Source organism: Dipodomys spectabilis, unplaced genomic scaffold (assembly GCF_019054845.1).
Source record: "Dipodomys spectabilis isolate Male_0828 unplaced genomic scaffold, ASM1905484v1 ptg000042l, whole genome shotgun sequence".
NCBI lineage: Eukaryota > Metazoa > Chordata > Mammalia > Rodentia > Heteromyidae > Dipodomys > Dipodomys spectabilis.
This window is the reverse complement of record NW_024870719.1, coordinates 8868432-8888551: the sequence shown is the minus strand read 5'-3', so window position 1 is coordinate 8888551 and position 20120 is coordinate 8868432.

Genomic DNA, 20120 nt, shown 5'->3' with positions numbered 1-20120 from the left:
TTACAGGCGTGAGCCATTGTCGCCCGGCAAACACACGATTTTTACGTGAGAGTGTAAAATGTATAGCACATAAAGATTTTGGTATGGCCAAGTTTGAATTCAGGACACAAAAATCTATAGAGAAAGGATAGGAAATATTTAAAAAATGAAGGAACATGCAAATTTAGTTCTTTGTTGAAATAAACTGTATTAACATCCAAGAGTTCTGCAGCAAATTACTTCAGTTCATGATATACTTTATGACATAATGACATCCTCAAATGCTGGTACCAAATGGGGAAAAGTGACCTATTGGAATTTAAGCCATAACACTTGTTTCAGAATTTCCGCTGGGTCTATCAACCACCTGTTTAATGTTTTTAGCAACTGGTTGTGTCATAATAGAGATGGCAGCTGTTTGTTTCCACATTCCCCTAAGCTTTAGAGTCATGTAAAAACTGAGCAGACTAATTTTAGATATATAGTAGGCTCATCATAAAGTCAGCATTAAACACTCAGGATATCCATCACTATGAACACTTATTCAGTCTATAGCTGTCCTCTAAATGCTACAAAAAATAGACAAGCCAAAAATACAAAATGAAATTCCTATGTTTCATGATAAAAAGCATGAATTTAAAAATTCTAATTTATGTAAAGTACACATCTGTCACAAAAATTATCAATAAGAAATGACATTTGCATCATCTAAATAACCAAAAAGTGAGAATAGAAATTCAAATCATTAGAAAAACCCCTAATATTGTGCCAGAACTTGAATTTGTAAAGTTAGTAATTTTCACAAAGCAATTTTAGAAAACTGAGTTTCTAGAATTCAAATCTCTGGTAAACAAAATCAATCTCTCTGATACTTGAATAGACATCCTGTGTTTCAAGAAGCATTAGGGAAACTAGGGTTTGTTGTTCACTCCTTATTAAATCATCATTTATTCTTCAATGATTTGGATTTAGTGTCCCCTAAATTCTTTAAGTGTTGAAGACTTGATACCCACCTAGTGGTGCTATAACCAGACATGGTGAAAGTTTTAGGAAGTAGATAATGAGGGAGTTGCTTTTCTTCTTCTTTTTTACCAACTAGGTTGGAATCCAGAGCCAGACTTACTTGGTTTATTTCATTACAACTGGGATTCTATCACTTAAACCACATGGCCCACCAAGGACTTGGCTGGTCAACTGTTGACGAAGTCTCATTAACTTTTCTGTCTGGCCTGGCTGTGAACCATCACAATGCTCAGATCCTAGCCTCTTGAGTAGCTGCTTTTCCTCAATAGACAAGATGGTTCTCTTGTGCTCAGAACAGTAGTTTTGTTATTGACGTTCCAAAAGGAACATCTTAAATATGATGTTGTCCCTGTCTCCCTGTACTAAGGACCAAGTTGATTTGGTCCCTGGGACTAGAATAAGGTTTTCTCTAGGTTTTCTGTTAATGTAGAATGGGAATGGACAGATTCTCTGAAACATACAAGATCAACCATGTCATCCTGTCTTACCAAGAACAGCCCTCCTCTCATGCATACCCTCTGCAGTTTAACAGTCAGTGCCTTTCAGAGGATGCAGGGCAGTAAGCAGCTCAGAGAAAACATCATACAAGCGGGGCTGGGAAGGTGGCTCAGTGGTAGAGCGCTTGCCTTGCATGCCTAAGGCCCTGGGTTCTATTCCCCAGCACCACATAAGCAAAAAGAAAAAAAGCCGGAAGTGGTGCTGTGGCTCAAGTGGTAGAGCGCTAGCCTTGAGCTGAAGAGCTGAGGAACAGCACCCAGGCCCAGAGTTCAGGCCCCCACGACCAGACCTCCCCCCAAATAAAACCAAACATCATACAAGCATGGGATATGCTGGGGCAGGCGTGCTACACTAAGTCTTCCTAGAATCAAACATACTCATACACGTCAGAGACCGCATTACAATAAAGCACCAGAAGAGGTCCAGAAGCCATGTTTATGTTCTGAATTGGATCAATATGTTTAACCAATTCAATTGAGAAGAGAATTTTCACCTCCAGTTTCAGGTAAAACCAGACAGGAGGAGAGCCAAGCTGACCAATGTCTCAAATGTCTATTGTCATAAATAATTTCTTCAACCACAGAGTTTGTTAGGTCTATGTATACTTACTGCTAAAATTTTGATTTAAAAATGCAAAACAGTGAATTTTCTGTACTACTGAGGTCTGATCCCAGGACAGCACACAGCAAGTATGAGCTATTGCACACATTTTGATTGTGTTTGTTTTTTTTTTTAAATTTTTGAGATAAGGTGGTGTGAATTTTGCATAGGCTGGCCTTCTTTGCTCACAATCATTTGGTTTTAGTTTTCTAAGTATCAAGGGGATTTCAGGTGTACATAATAATTTCCAACTAAAACCTGGATCTTGTCAGAAGTAATTTTCTTGATTTTTGAGAAATTAAAGGTGTTATACAAATTTAGCTTCTTAATTTGGCCAATTTATAATGATTTTCAATGTGTCTTTCAAGACAGACTTTCTCAGAGAAATGCAATTACTTTCAAAAGGTGTAGATTCTGAATATTTAAATATATACAAGTAATTTAGGAAATTGGAAAGTTCTCTAATCTATATTGTATTTTATTTCTTCTTCAAGCTCTGCTTGAACCAGGTCATTTTCTTCTACTTAGTTGTTATTTTCCTCAATTTTATTGTCTCTATTCAGTTTCAGAAATTATTATATTGAGGATAAGGTACAATGCCTTTTAGAAGATATCTGCGAATATCTTTTCAAAGTATATGGAATATCCCAGTTGCACATTTAAAATAAATATTGTTACTTAATTTTGGAGTTACTCTTCAAGACTCCTCCATTGGTAATTCACACAGCAGGTACCTCTCTTGCTGATTTCCAACTATTTATCTCCTAGAGGAAGTAGGTCAGAAAACACCGTGCAGTTTTGCTTCTGCCAGCCAGCACATTTAAAATACTCACTGGGGATCCATGACCAAAAATATAGTTAGACTATCAGCATTAACTACTGGTCTTAATGCCTCCATGATTTTCTTCAAAGTTTCATAGTTCTGCAGTGACGAGCAATATTATCTCAGTTACAACTAAGGAGGCCAGCACTGTAGACTTGGAGGGACTAACCCAAATTAGCCATAGGGGGAAAAATTGGCCATGATTTTGTTCCTTCAGAGGTTTTCTGTAACCAAAACATTTTTCGCCAAGTACAAATATGATTAGATTACAAATGGCAAGTGAGTGAAGAACAACTCATGGAAGGCTGAGTGTGAATATACTCTGAAGACTTTCCTCAGGACTGCTGACACATAATCCAATTAAATAATTTTCTCAATGAGTTGATTTAAATAATTATCATTAAAGTAACTAAAATATTTGTAATTATCCTTCTAATAAAATTTATTTCACTAATATGTACTCTCATTTCGCATTGTAATTATATAAACTGTAGATATATCCAAAAGCCATAATTAAAATTTTGAGTACTTTATAAACTCCATGGTGTGTGTATGTGTGTGTGTGTGAGTGAGAGAGAGAGAGAGAGAGAGAGAGAGAGAGAGAGAGACAGAGACAGAGACAGAGACAGAGACAGAGAGACAGAGAGAGATAGAGAGATTAGGCTTAGCGTGGACTTGGCTGTGAAAATCTTGTTTGGCTTTTTTGCTCATCATTGGTGCTCTATCACTTGGGTCATGCATCCAACTTAGCTTTTCAACAGATAATTTAAGGTGGGGTCTTCCAGACTTGTCTGCCCTGGCTAGCATTGAACTTCAATCCTTTAGATATTAGCCTCCTGAGTTTCTAGGATTATAGGCATAAGCCATTAATGCCCAGTAAGAGAATCAATTTATAAGTGTTAGACATATTACAGCACAAACTATTAATGAGGGGGATGCCAATCAGAAATTTCACTGGCACAAAGACCAGATGTAATGTTACATGGTACTGAACATGTAAGGATCCTTTGCTAGTAGCAGGGTCTGAAAAGACATGCAATATACAAAATCTATGCATTTTGTATAACACATGGTAAGAAGTCCCCAGGTTTTGTCAGGTGTAACCTATTCCTACTAATGATAATTTCTGTGTAGCTTTAGATTTTCTAACCAATGAGCCATCATTTATATAATGAAACCGTAGACATATAAATTCTTACATCATAAATTTACAATGCTTAAGTCAGCATGTTGACTGATGATAGTTTGTGTACTGGTGTTAGTTTTAATTCTAATGTCTGGAACATGTAAGATGAATAAATCCTAATTAAATTAATAAACGCTAATTCTCCATAAATATCTGCTTTCTTTGGATTGTTCATGGCCATAAAAGGCATTTATTCTGAGATATTACACTATTTCATTAAACCCACAAGAAGTCTTTTATAATGTAGAACCCTCAACTCTGGATTTTCCAGACTCAAAGATCACAAGAAATAAACTGATTTTCCTTGTGAATTACTCTGTTTTAAATATTCTGTGGCAAAGAAAAATTGATTAAGACACTCATCCTACAATGGCAAACAAATATTTTCTCTTCATATTAAAAGGGACAAAGAAAGTGGTGCCCAAAATAGACAATACAATCAGTCTTTCAGTTTTTATGGTTTTCCAAACACAGTACGCAATCCATTATTTTACCATATGTTTTATTTTCCTTAAAAAAGCATCCACTTACTTATTTCATGAAGTGCTAAGTAAACTTGCCCTAACTATGCTCCTTGGCACATTAAAAAGTAGTAAAATCAATTAATGTGACCATTACGTTCTGATTCATAATGTGCACTCTAAGTGTCCAATTGTAAAAATGCAATAAAATGTTTCCTTCCAGGTAATTTTTATAAGTGCTTTTGAATTTTCAATTGCTTTTACAGTCATGCCTATGATGATGTTTTTTTGCAGTTGGCCTAACTGTGGAAATGAAGTGCAGCAATCTGCAAGGCAACGTATTTGTCTGTGCTTTACTCAAAACAGATTATCACTCATAAAAGTTTCATCTGCAGAGGTATTTGGGAAAGGTCATATACTTGCCAGTTAAATACATTTCTTTCCAAAATTTAGCCAGTGTAATGTAAGACATTATATTTTTGGACCATGGAAGTGGGTATTTCTGCCAACCAATTTCAACCAACTGTAAGTTTTTTGGAATTTTTCCTCAAGTGCCAGTTGAAAATATATATGTTCCAATATCTCCATTAAATTCTCCTATCCATTAGAACATGAGGTGGATATTAGATCAACTATTTTATTATTATAATAATTTGTATTTCCCTCTTTGTATATTTGCTTAAAATATATTACAGACCAAGACAAATCATATTATATAGCTTAGACTAAGTTTTAGTAATTTTTTTAATCTGTCACTTTCCTGTATGACAGGAATGTAGCCTATCAATGAGCATTGAAATAAAAATAGAAGGTAAGTGGAATGGATCATTGTTTAGCTAAGAGTAATAATTCTGTGGGTTTTTGTTGTTGTTTTGTTTTGTTTTTAGATTGATCTTACTGCTCTGGGAATTCTGGAAAAAAGCTGGAAAAGTCTATGAAGAAATTGATCACTAGAAATACCTCTGCATTTATTTTTTGTAAAAGCCATGTTTCATATGTTATTAGCATCGGTTATTTGTTAAGAGTGGTTTCCTTTCGACATGTTCACATCTGCATGCGGTGTACTGTAATCAAATTCATTCTCCTCGTCACTCCCACTCATCTTTTCTTTCCTCTTTTCATACCAATTTCAACAAGTACATTGTTCCATTTTCATACATGTACATATAATATTTTTACCATATTCACACTCCTTCACGCTCACTGCCCTTCTTTGTCTCTCTGGTACCCACACTCTGGACACGACCTGTTCTACCTTGCAATCAATTTTCTTTTCAGTTTATAATAATCATTTGAAGAAAATTTTCTGTTATTGCATAAATTCATATACAGTATTAAAAACAGATTAAGTCCCTTGATTAAGTTCCATCTCCTCTATATCTATTATTTAACGTCTTTTAGGATGTTCCAGTTTACTATCATCATTCACATCATTTCATGTCAGTATTCTCATCCTCTAACACCCAATTCAAAAATAATTTTATTTACATCTGGGCTAAGAAGACAACAGAGATAATTAATCTATTTTATTATTTCTGTAATGTTTATTTTAACTTTTTTTGTTTCCTTGTTCATTTATCAACTAGTGGAATACTTATGATGAAGCATACAGAAATAAAATTTTGATTCTGATTGTTACTTGAATCAGATTAATCAGAATCAACAGGTTTGTCTAAAAAGTTAATCTTAGTTCATATAATAAGTAATATAAAAGCATTCTCATACTCTAATCAACCACAAAAATTCATATGAAACAATAAAAGACCCCAAATAGCAAAAACAATCCTTAGCAGAAAGAATAGTGCTGGAAGAATAGCCATACCAAATTTCAAAGTCTACTACAAAGCCATGATAATCAAAACAGCTTGGTACTGGCACAAGAACAGACCTGAGGACTAATGGAACAGAACTGAAGACCCAGAAATGAACCCACAGACCTATACCCACCTTAACTTCAATAAGGGAGCTAAAATACAGAATGGAAGAAATACAGCCTCTTCAGTTAAAATGGTGCTGCCAAAAGTGGTTAATCATCGGTAGGAAACTAAGGCTAGATCCTTCTATATCACCCTGCACCAGAATCAACTCCAAATGGATTAGAGACCCCAAAGTAAAAACAGGTGCCCTGAAAACATTACAGGAAGGAAGAGGAGAAACTCTAAGGGACCTTGGCATAGGCTGACATTTTCCTCATAAACACATAGAACAACAAATCAAAGAAAGTTTGGGCAAATGGAATTGCATGAAACTGCAGAACTTCTGCATGGCAAAGAATATAGCTAGCAAGATCAATAGAAAGCCTTTGGTTTGGGAGAAGATCTTCACTAGCCAGACAGTGCACAAGGGTCTCATATATAAAATACACTTCGTACTCAAAAAATTTAAAGCCCATAACAATAAATCCTCGAAAAACAACAGCCCGATTAATAAGTGGGCTAAAGACTTAATTAGAGACTTCTCTGAAGTGGAAATAAGAATGGACAATAGACATATGAAGAAATGCTCAAACACATATAATTGTGTTTCATACTTCATATTAGCATAGTTTAAGTTAATGAAAGTATTACATAAAAAATCAATCTGAGCAAGTTAGAAGAGGTTAGTATTGTACTTATATATGGTTTATCAATTGAAGAATTGTAGAAAACATTATCTAAAATATGTAATAGAGAACTTTTAAATTTATCATAACATTTGGCTAAATTCTGAGATTAAAGTATTGAAAAGAAAAGGCCATTTGTCCACCATCTATAGCCATGGTACACTAAGAAAAAACTGGAACTAATCTATTTCTTCAATATCAAATATTTAATTATAGAACAAAATTAATGGAATGCTTGGCAGCATAATGAAAACTACAGAGTAAGACAAAATTGTTTATAAAATATTTAGTAAAAAACAAAATTGTCCAATATTTTTATGAATATGTAAATCTATTATGAATGACTAGGCTAAAACATAAATATTATAAATGAAAATCCTGTCAGATTTTGCTTAATGGTAATTTCTTTTCTTTGTTTTTAATTTAAATGTTTTTCAACATCTTTAATCATGTTTACTTTCCCTTTTTGTTAAGGAATTGGAAAATTGTAAATGTCCCTTTCACAAGCAATAAATACAATAAAGTAGAATCTACTGAGGCATTAAGTCTCTAAAGTCTACCATATAAGTAGGAAATGGTGACATATTTCAGGCTAGTCGTGACAGGGGTTTGGATCAAGGTACAAAGTAAGAATAGAGAACTAGAGGCTCTGTTCAAGTAGCAGAACATCGGCTATAAGAAAGGTAGTTGAATAAGGCCCTAAACTCAAATCCTGGAGAAAGAAAGAAAAGAAAGAAAGAAAAAGAGACAGATGGGGGAGGAAGCAAGAGAAGGAGAGAGGGGAAAGAGAAAGAGAGAGAGGGGGAGGGAGAGAGGTAAAGATGGAGGGAGGGAGAAAGGGAAAGTGGAAGAAAAGGAAGAAAGAAAAAAGAAAGTAAGAAAGAAAGAAAATTATAATACAAAAAATAAAATAAAAATAAAAAAGAATGACCAATACACACATGAAGAAATGCTCAATGTCTCTACCCATAAAAGAAAAGCAAATCAAAACATCATTGAGATTCCACCTCAACCAAGTTAGAATGGCTAGAATGAAGAAATTTAATAACAACAGATGTTGGAAGGGATGTGGCCAAAAGGGAACCCTACTGCATTGTTGATGGGAGTGTAAACTTGTTCAACCACTTTGGAAAGCAGTATGGAGGTTCCTCAAAAGACTCCACATAGAGCTCCCCTATGACCCAAAAATCTCACTTCTGGCATATACCCAAATGAAAACAAACAAGGCCATACTAAAGCTACCAGCACAGCTAGGATTATCGCAGCATTACTCACTATAGCTAAAATATGGAACCAACCCAGTCGCCTCTTAGTAGATGAATGGATTATGAAAATATGATAAATATATATACATACATAAACATATACATATATGAATTATATATATATATGTGAATTGGATGCCTCCATCAGAAAGAATAACACTGCCATATTTGTTAGGAAATAGAAAGACTTGGGGAAAAAAACGTAGTAAGTGAAGAATGCCAGGCCCAAAGAAACATAGGTTCCATGGTTTCCCTTATTTGCAATAACTAGTATACGTCTAGGACATGCAGAAAAGATCAACAGCTATGTACATATGACCATATAAGATGATGCTAAGCAAAATGACCCCCAGATAGGGACACAAGATGTTTTATCTTTGTTGTTGTTGTTTTAATGTACTTAGAATGTACTATGGGTTTTTTTGTTTCTTTTGTATATTCTTCCCCCATACAGTTTTCACTGGATTTGCTTTTGGTGCCTTGCATCTTGTATATACATTTTTGTAATTTGGGGAGGAGAAGGGACTTGGTTGGGGGGGAGGAAAGGGGTGTTAGAGGAAATACAAAGGAATGGGAAACAATGCTCAATAGCAAATGCACTCATTACCCTACTCATGTAACTGTAACCCTTTTGTACAGTATCTTTACAATAAAAATAGATATTAAAAAAGAATGAGGGGATAAAATGAGCCGTTATGTAACATATACAACTCACATAAAGTCCAGAATATTTTATTTCTTATGTAGAGGATTATATCTTGTATTTGATTTTTGGAAAAAGGTGTTGTAATGAAAAAAAAAAATCAAGATCAAAGAAACATGGAAAGTCTTAATATCACTCAATTCTGAGGTATAACCACAGAATAATTTACTTTATTATCACTTCTGTGCTTTTAAACTTATTCTCCTGTTATGTATCATATGATCAATGCTATTTTGTAAACAATATCTCAGCAGAAATCTGTTTTTTCAGTTGGTTTGGCAAAATATCTTTCTGTGGCATTTAATACTTAAGATAATTCATGTAGATCACAGTGTTCAGTTCCAAACAACTTCACCCTAAATAATTAAAAAAGTAAGATAATTCAACAGAAAGCTTAATATTTACACTAATCAAAGCTTGTATCTGACTCACAATGGGTGAACTTATGTTTAGTGATCAGAGAGCCTGTAGAAGCTAAGAGGTTTATGCAAGACTTCCACCATCATTTCCAGTTGCTATTCCATAACATATTCTACTGGACAAAAACTAAGGATAAAAAGAAAGTGTTAAAAATCTATTTCTGCACTGGAATCTCAGTCCATGCCAACTGGCAATCATTTTGTTATAATGGAATGTTGCAAAAAATAGAATTAACCAAGTGAGTTGCTCCACATCCCAGCCCTTTCTTCTCAGCACAATCTAAGTCAGTGTCTCTATTTTTGCTGTGAAAAAAAATATAGGTCATGTCAGGCCTTGTTGAATTGAGTTTAAATGCCCCGAAACATCAGAAGAAGCAGAGAAGATGCAATGTATTCAACCTGACTACTTGCTTGTTCTAAATATGCCAAAGAACCAGAATCATACTCTTGACATTCCTTGCCAGTATGTAATTCACAAGTGCAACTCATTTAGTACAAAGGTGAGCAGTAGTCTTCCTAGGGAAGCAGGTAAATAGTCTTCCTTGGAGATACTCATAGATAATACATGGAATTTACAATGACCATTAGTTCTTTATTAGTAAGGAAAATTAGTCTCCCTTGATGGAAAGCAGTAATACAATAACTTCAAGAGTTTTCCTTTTCAAAGACCACCTGTGTCCTCTTAATACAATTTCACTTCTAAATTAAGAAAGCTTATGAGAAAAGTTTGCTATCAGTTTGGATAAAATTGTGCCTCTGATCAGGCTTTGGTCTCATAGCTTGCCAGTCAGTCTCTGAGCATAGAAGGTACTCAATATCATTGTTTACAATTGAGGACTTATACTAGTCGATTCTGTGCAATCTAGTCAATTTCTTTAGCACAGCAAGTCAATCTGTCATGTTCCAAACATGTAGTGCAGCTTGTCACTGGAATTTTAAAATTTTGCAAAGGGTGATTATTATTAGTAGTAGTCCAATCTGTATTGGGAGAAGGGCCTTGTATATGAAAAGGAAATGTTGCACCTGTTTTTTTGTTCATTTGTTTTATTTTTTTGGTTTTGTACACTGTTCAAAGTTTACTGGGCAGTAACCTCACTAGCCATGCTTTAAACTTTTTTATGTTTTCCACATAGGAATCATTCCTGGGAAGAATTATTGTGTAGAAAGCTTAGAAGGAGACTCAATGAAATGCTAGTACAAAAGAGAGAGTTAGAAAGCTAGTTAATTAGATTGGATACACTGATTGTAAGCTAGAGCATAGATTGCTTTGAAAAATATATCTTTTAAATTCAACTAGATATGTCTAATAAAGATGAATAGACCACAGTTTAAAAAGTAAGTTTTGTTTTCTCCTAATTAATTTTAGCATAGTTTATTGAAAAATGAAACTTTCATTCTTGGCAAGTACCATCTCTTCAGGATTACATTTATAATATTTATACTATTTTATCTTACATATGTAACACAGTGTCATAAAAATAATTGGAAAATACCAAACTCTTCCATGAGGATATAACATAATTCCCTAAAAATATAAAAGCAATTAAAATACTGTTGTTCCCAAGAATTACTGACAAACTGCATTACTAAAAATACTATTTAATGAGAGCAAACAATAATAAAGAACATGAAAAAATGAGGCAGTTTAACCTCAGTTAATTTCATGATGGCATAAAAACAGAAACATACAAAATCAAGGTGAACAATTTGATATAAATTATAGCCATTATAATTAATAAAATGGTGTATGTTGTACTTTGAAGAGTACATTAAGTGCAGTGAAATACATTCATTAATTGTTTACTTAGCAATAAATCGACTTGAAGTGAGGATTCTGAGAAGAAAAAAAACTCATTCACCAAATGTGACAATGAGAAATTAAAGGTATTTGTAAATTTTTTCTAGTTCTTTGAAATGAATTCTGCTTTTTTTTTTTGGCCTTCATGTATAGACTATCAATAACATGGTAGGTTAGAAAGTTGTTTGTTGTTATTATTGTTTGTGTGTGTGTGTGTGTGTGTGTGTGTGTTTTCTGTCAGTCGTGGGTCTTGAACTCTGGGCCTGGGCTCTGTCCATTAGCTCATCTGCTCAAGGATAGTGATGTATCACTTGAGCCACAAAGCCACTTTCTGGTTTTTGTTTTTTTCTGGTGGTTAATTGGAGATAAGAGTCTCATGGACTTTCCTGCCTGGACTGGCTTTGAACCACAATTCTCAGATCTCAGGCTCCTGAGTAGCTCAAATTACAGACATGAGCCACAGGTATCCAGCTGGTTAGAAAATTTTGAGATGGAAAAAAAATGACTTTCTGCATCTATTTGGCACTCATCATGTTTGTAATATATAATTATTATGTATCTTTATCAGTGAATTACAGATATTTGTTTATATTTTTCTCAATTTATAAATCAACCTATAAAGCAATTTATAAAGGAACTAATTTCATCATTATATCATCTTAAGAGAGAAAACAAGGCAGGTCGCCTTGTTTGTAAAGAGAATGAACCTTCATGAGACAAACTGTTTTTGCACACCAGTTGAAAGGAAAGTGTTATTCTTTCTGTAGTATTTCTCATGTCTCATTCATTATGATTCTGTATGCTTGTGTTGTCTATAGATCTTCAATCATTGTTTTTTAATTTTCTAGGTTATTTTCCCCTCAAAGTCTGTCAATATACAAAATAAAGCACTCAAATGTTTACAAGCTTCAGCTAACAAAGAAACATTAGATTTCCCATAATAGACTTTAATGGACTATAAACTAAGAACCACTCATACACTAACAATATTATAAAGATTCTAACCTATTTAGGTTTCAGTTGTGATATACTCTCTCAAGAACCCATAGGAAGTATGATGGTGGTTTCTGTAACCATTTATCTCCTCGAAGATGAAAATAGATTTTGGGTTATTTTCTCAGAAGAATTTCCATAGATTTAGAGGAATTAATTTAAAAAATCTCCTTTCTTTTATTTAATTCTCTTTCTCTCAGCTTTTCATATAGTAATATGTATTATAGGATTGTTGTTTCTTAAAGAGTAGGTGAAAGAATAATCAAGGTATTCACAAGGTGTTAAATTAGAAAATGGTATAATACCCTGGCCTCATCTCAGTAGTGATAATTGTCTATATAAAGATTATCTTAACTATCTGAATGGTTTTTCAAAGTGGTTTTTCAGGATTTCCTGTAAAGATTACTCTTTGTCCTCTGTTTTGTGCTCTCAACAATAAACCAAAACAACTTCCTGAAATTCCTTCGGAATATTTTATTTGAGGTTGCAAACATGGCAAAACTTCTCTTTAAAATTTCTAGACTTGAAGATTCTGAAAAATGATGGATATTTTTATTTCTTGATACCTTGTAAGGCATTTAGTTTAGCAGAGTGGTTTTGACCTTTCTTATCTTTCACCAAAGATATGTTGAATTATGATGGTAGAGTCTGGAAAGTTCACCTTTGCCCTTCACAAGCTGAAAAGTCAAGTGAATCTTAGAACAGTGAGCTCTTAGAAAATAGGCATAGATTGGCACCTCATGTCCAAGTGGATTTAAAGGAAAAAAAATTCTTGCAATAGTGACAATAATTATCTTTTCTGGAATAGAAAAAGAAAATCTCCAGCTCCTGATATTTAGAGAATATATAATCAGTCTGACAAAACCTTCCTTGGGATACTAATGAGTATCAGAGTAAAATGTTAAATACGTATACCACATAGAATTGTCACATCCTGGTGAGAGAATAGCATCTAAGCATCGGTGTTTAAAACATGACTAACAAGACTAAAAGTATCGGTATCAACTAGACATATGGTAAAAATTCAGAATGTTAGTCTGAACTCAATCCTACTTAATGTGAATCAGTATTTTATGAGTATCAATCTTAAGCCCATACATCACAAAAATGAGTTCATATACATTTGTAATCTATAACTGGATCCAAAGCTTAGCTAAAACTATATCCCACAGTACAGTAAATGAGAAAGAGTTTTTGTAATAATTTGAAAGACATATTTATCTTGAAATTTATCAGTAGCTAAATTTTTAGCTTAGTAAGTGCTGTCTGGAAAATACAATTTTACTTTGAACTCTTGTAGTGACTTCACATAGCACATATGTACACATTGTTATATTTAGTTTATGGTACATATTTAAACAAAATAATAAACAGTGATTATAGTTACATTGCAATGCTTTGTCTGACAGAATTATAAAATATATTGATAAAAGTCAGACTTGGTTTACTTATGATGAATGCTTATAGCAAAATTTTACAAGAACAAGAGTATAATAACTAGTAAGTATAAAGTTGAGAATTGAGTGAATGCTTCTAAGAAGGCTGGATGATTTTTTTGGTCATGGGACTTGACTTCAGGGTCTGCCTAGATGCTATCTATGAGCTTTTGCTCTCAAGGCTAGGACTCTACAACTTAGATCTTCAGCTCCACTTCTTGTTTTCTGGTAGTTAATTGGAGATAAGAGTATCTAGAGACTTTCCTGCCTGAGCTGATGTCAAACTGTGATCCTCAGATCTCAACCGCTTGAGTACATAGGATTATGTGCATGAGACATTAGCTCCTGGCTAGGGTAATTTTAAGCAGCTGTTTTGAAAGGGTGTTCATGGGGAATAGGGTACTACAATCTTCTCATATACCTGCCATAACTGCAGATTTTGAGTAAAAAAAATACACATTTTGTTCTTGTGTAATGTTGAACCAGATCATTAATTTTTGGTAGTAGTATAATGAACTTTCTCACCAAAGATGCCATTAAAATTTCTGGAAACATCAATTGAACAGTCATCTTACTGTCTTATCATCTTTATGCTCTCCAGGAATTCTCATCTTTTACAGTGTTTTTGCTTCACATTTCATTGGTATATAGAATTTTGTGAATTTTTACAAGGAAGAAGAGAGTGAATTCCTGGAATCCTTTCCTTTTCATACTATCTACTCTCTCAACTTCAATGTCAAGGTGGATGAATATTCTAGGAAACTTTCAGGAGAATGGAACTCTTCTTTGACCAAATGGTCTTTAGAATTGGCATTTAAAGTAAGGAGACTACTGTGGAATCTTGATTTTAGTTCCAACTGTTAAAAATTATTACAATCTGCAGGAATATTGCTTAACACCACTCAGTCCAGCGAGTAAAAGACATATACAAATAATATTTTCAAATCTCTTCTATTCTGGCCTAAGGATCTTCAAATTTAAATTTAAATTTTGATTTTAAGGAAAATCATCTCAAAGGAACCAGTTCTGGGAATTCAATAGTAATTATTTTCTGCACTTTTGAACCATTCATGATAGAAAATTCATTTGTGATGAGTGATAGATTTTATAGTACAAGTATTGCAAGTATTTCAATTTAAGCAATAAACATTCAATTATCACTAGGTCTAGGTAACTAGCAGAACTTCTCCTGGAAGCAAAATTGCCACATTCTTTTGATAGCAACATCATCTACAGTTTCTGTAGAATACAAGTTCATTGTTACAGAGCTTTTTCCATAGCACAATATTGCAGTAACTGGGCTATGTTATTTAAAAACTATTTTATGAGCTCTGAAATTAAAAACCCTTCACTAATCAAGGTATGGAGTACTCAAAAGCACAAATTAAGGAATATTCCTTACTGTCTATTTTTTTTTTAGTTTTAATTTTCTAAATTTTTTTCACAGTCTTTTCAATGGGCAGATATGCATCAGTTAGCATTTGTACTCATATTAATGAAATCACCTAATGTTTACAAGCTATGGAATGGAAAGCATTAACTGAATATATTTTATTGAGTCATGTTTCAGTGTTTTACTGAATTTGAAAAGGTTGTGAGAGGATAAATCAGCTTCTGTTCCCATTTCATTACAGAATGTAATCTGCTTGCTCTTTCTGTCCCCATTACCAGAGCTCACCTGTTAGTCTATCAATACCACCTGGTTTTTTTGCTCATTTGTTTGTTTGTTTGAGAACTCAATGATGTTCTTCCCTAGGGACATTTATTTTACTTCTATTGCTTGTACCAATATATTAAACTTGGTGCTTAGAATAGCCAATTATTTTTTCTGCAAGTTTTCATAAGAATATAACTGGGATGGCTCTATGGTATGTTAAAAAAAATCATGTTAAATCTTAAACACAATAGTTCACAATGTCCTATATTTTGTGGACATAAGGTATTCAAAAAGTAGTTAAGTTAAAATTATAATATAGTGATTGCCATTGGCTGTGGTCAGGATTGATCTCAGAGCCACAGATTGCTAAGCAAGTAAGACAACACGATCTATGGTTCTAGTCTTTGGATTTTAGTTTACTTTTTTAGATAGGGACTTAGTAACATTTTGCCTCAGAGTACATTCCTGTGGTGCATGATTCCTGAGTACGTACAAAATAATGAATATGTCTACCCCTTACATATAAACATTTTTTAAACCCACTATAGAGTTTTTTGTATACAAGTTCCTAACTTTTACATAGCCTAAAATATAATTTTAATTATTATAAATATTGTAATACTTTTAAGCACCTTGATCCACAATTTATTTTTAAATTAGTTTTATTGTCAAAGTGATGTACAGAGGGGTTACAGTTGCATAGGTAAATTAATAAGTACATTTCTTGTTGAACAATGTTACCCTCTCCCTTGATTTTCTCCCTCTTTCCCTCCCTCTTAGTTACCCCCCCACCCAAGTTGTAAAGTTCATTTCCAACATATTGTCTTGTGAGTATTGCTGTTGCATTGGTTTGACCTGTGTCCTTTGTCTCACCATTTTGTTGTTCCTCTTCCCTTCCCTAATGCAGCTAAATGTATCTACAAGACACAGGGTACCAAAATCAAATACAGTGACAACAGGGGATAAACCAAGGGGAGAAATAAAACAAAAGGAAAAAGAAATAACCTCAGAAGTAGACTGTTGGTGGGAATGTACACTTGTTCAGCCCCTTAGGAAAGCAATATAGAGGTTCCTCAAAAGACTAAACATAAAGCTGTGACCCAGCAATTCTATACTTAGCCATTTATCCAATTTTCCACAAACCAGGTAACATGAAAGCTACCATGTCCACTGTAGCATTCTTTACCATAGCTAAATTATGGAATCAATCCAGATGCCCCTCAGTTACATATGTCAAATAATGAGTGCATTTCTTTTTAAACAGTGCCATTGTTTTCTCATTTTCTCTCCATTTTTCACTCCCAAACTCTTTCCTCCATAAGTTGTACCATTCAGTTTTCAACATAGTGTCTAATGGGTACCACTGCTGAGTTAATTTCTGTGTTTCCCCTTCCCCTCCCCAAAACAAATAAACTTTCATACAAGACAAAATGTACTGAACTCAACAAAAATGACAAACAAGGAAAATGAAAAACAAAACAAAATATCTGGAGTTGATTTTTTATCTATGAAGAATTGTCTATATTATTTTTCAAGCAGATATATAGATATGCAATCTATTTCTAGACTTTAATAATCATCCAATTGCCAAATATCTGTTCTATACTACTTTTACTCTGACATATTAACTGATATATTACAATGACTTGTAAATTTAAACATTTTGAAGTATTTTTAAATTATTTCTTATTAAAGTATTTGTACAAAGGAGTTAACATTCAACAAATCAACTTGTAAGTTCAATACATCTTTATCTTTGCTATCTCCCCTATCTGTTCCAATTTATTATGGCAAATTTTTTGGGGGGGGTTGTGTTTTGTAGTTATAGTGAATTTACAGACAAATTTGGGAAAATTTACAATCCGTGTACTGACTCTCACAAGTAACATGTTTTGTCTATCTTTTAATTTTTTATTGAAAAGAGTTGTATAAAGGGGTTACACTTACACAAGTCAGATAGTGAGTACATTTCTTTTGGAACAGCATTATGCCTTCCCTCATACTATCACAGTTTTTCCCCTCCTGACTTCCCTCTCCCCAAAGCTGTACAGTTCATTTCCAACAGGTTGTCTGGTTGGTTTCACTGATGATTAGGTTCATCCTTTGTCCCCCCATTTCTGTACTTTCCCATTCACCTTCTCAAATGAGATAAACTTATATACAAGGCAAAGGACACAACAATCATGAACAGGGACAGAAGAGACTAAGCCAAAGAAAAAGAGAAAAGAAAAGGAAAGAAAAGAAAAGAAAACAGGAAACAATACAATAAAAGACCTTTTGCTTCCTTTCCTTGGAGTTCATTTCAGTAAGCATCATTTTAAATGATCATATGCAAATAGCAATTGTGCTCTTGCAATCCTCTCCTAAGCATATCCCCTTGTGTTCTCACTGTGTGAATATTCATTAATCATGTTCAGGTGTAATTGTTTGTCCTTTACTCTCCATTGGGTTTACTTGTACATTTACAGGCACATTGTAATAATTGCAAATGGAGGAAAACCTGCAGCCTATATTTCTTTCTGGCTGATTTCACTTAGTATGCTTTCCAAGTCATTTTATTTCCCTACCAAGAATGCAATTATCATTCTGATTGAAGTTCAGACTATTTACCACATTTTCCATTCATCCACTGAGAGTCATTTTGTGGATTCCATATCTTGGTTATGGTAAACAATACTGCAATGAACATGGTTGTGCTGGCAATCTTTAGTGTAGCCTGCTTTGTGTTTAGTCAAATAGACGCTCAAGAGTGGGATTGCCAGGTCATATGGAGATGTATGTTTAATCCATTGTGGAACCTCCATATTGCTTTCCAGACTGGTTGAACAAATTTTCATTCCCACGAAAAATATAATCTTGTTCCATTTTGGCCACATCCCCACAAGCATCTGTTTTAAAAAAGCCTCTTCAACGAATGGTTCACTCAGAATCATCTGTAAACCTGCAGAAAACTTAAGTTAGGTCCCTGTACTAGAATCAACTCCAAATGATCAAATACCTCAATGTAATATCAGATACCCTGATAATATTACAGGAAGGGATAGGGCTCTTGACATAAGTCAGAACTTCTTAAGATTCAGAATCACAGCAAGTCAGAGAAAGACTAGATAAATAAGATAACACCAAACTGAAGAATTTCTGCATAGCAAAGGACATAGCTAACAAGATAAATAGAAAGCCCAGATAATGGGAGATCTTTACTAACTATGCATCAGACAAGGGCCTCATATCTAAAATATACTCAGCTCAAAATATTAAACCTCCTGAAAACAAATTCTCAAAGGAAAGGAAACTATATATATAAATGGGCTAAAATCAAGAACTCTAATAACAACAGATGCTGGAGGGAATGTGGCCAGAAGGGAACCCTACTGCATTGTTGGTGGGAGTGTAAACTTGTTAAACCACTTTGGAAAGTAAGATGGAGGTTCCTCAAAAGATTCCACATAGAGTTTCCCTATGACCCAGCAATCCCACTTTTGAGCATATACCCGAATGATCACAAACAAGACCATACTAAAGCTACCAGCACAACTATGTTTATTGCAGCATTATTTACCATAGCTAAGATACGGAACCAACCCAGATGCCCCTCAGTAGATGAACAGATCATGAAAATGTGGTGTATATATACACAATGGAATCCTATGCCTCCATCATAAAGAATGACATTGCCCCATTTGTTAGGAAATGGAGAGTCTTGGAAAAAATATATTAAGTGAAGTACGCCAGGCCCAAAGAAACATAGGTCCCATGGTTTCCCTTATTTCCCTTATATAACTAGTATATGTCTGAGACAAGCAAAAAGGGTCAGGAAAGGTGATAATAGGTGAAATGAACCCCAAGATAAGGACTCAAATTGTTTTTCTTTCATGCTATTGTTTCTAACATATTTATAAGATGATTTCTTTTTTTGTACATTAGAATCAGTGATTCTATTATCTTTATTCACATATTTAAAAACCCTGTTTTTCTGACAATACCATTCTCAGATTCTAACTGCCCCATGTTAGTTGTTCTATTTTTAAAATTATTAATAAATTTTTGTGTGTGTGTGTGAAAATACCATACAGAGAGGTTACAATTACATGAGCAAGGTAATGAGAACATTTATTATTGCCTCCTCCTTTGTTTCCCCTTACCATCCCTGCCCTCCCATCTCCCTCCCCCCCCACAAGGTTGTAAAGTTCTTTTTTCGATATAAGGTCTTGTACACCTTGTTGTTGTAATGGGTGCACCTGTATCCCTATTTAAACAATTATATTGAGTGAAGTAAGCCAGGCTCAAAGTAACATAGGTCCCATGATTTCCCTTATTTGCAATAACTAGAATATGTCTGAGGCAAGCAGAAATGGCCAAGAAAGTTGATGTTAGGTGAAATGAACCCCAAGATAAGGACTAAAATGGTTTTTATTGCTTGCTATTGTTTCTAATGTATTTATAAGGTGATTTTTTGTTGTTCTGTGTGTCCCTCCCCCACTGTATAACCCCTGTTTTCACTGTATTTGATGTTGGTATAATTTGGGGAGGGGAAGGGAAAAACAAATTTTTTAAATAGGGATACAAGTGGACCTATTGCAACAATGAGATGTACAAGACATCAAAAAATGAACTTTACAATTTTTTTGGGGGGGAGAGAGGGATTGGAGTGAGGGGGAAGTGTAGTCGTGGAGATGC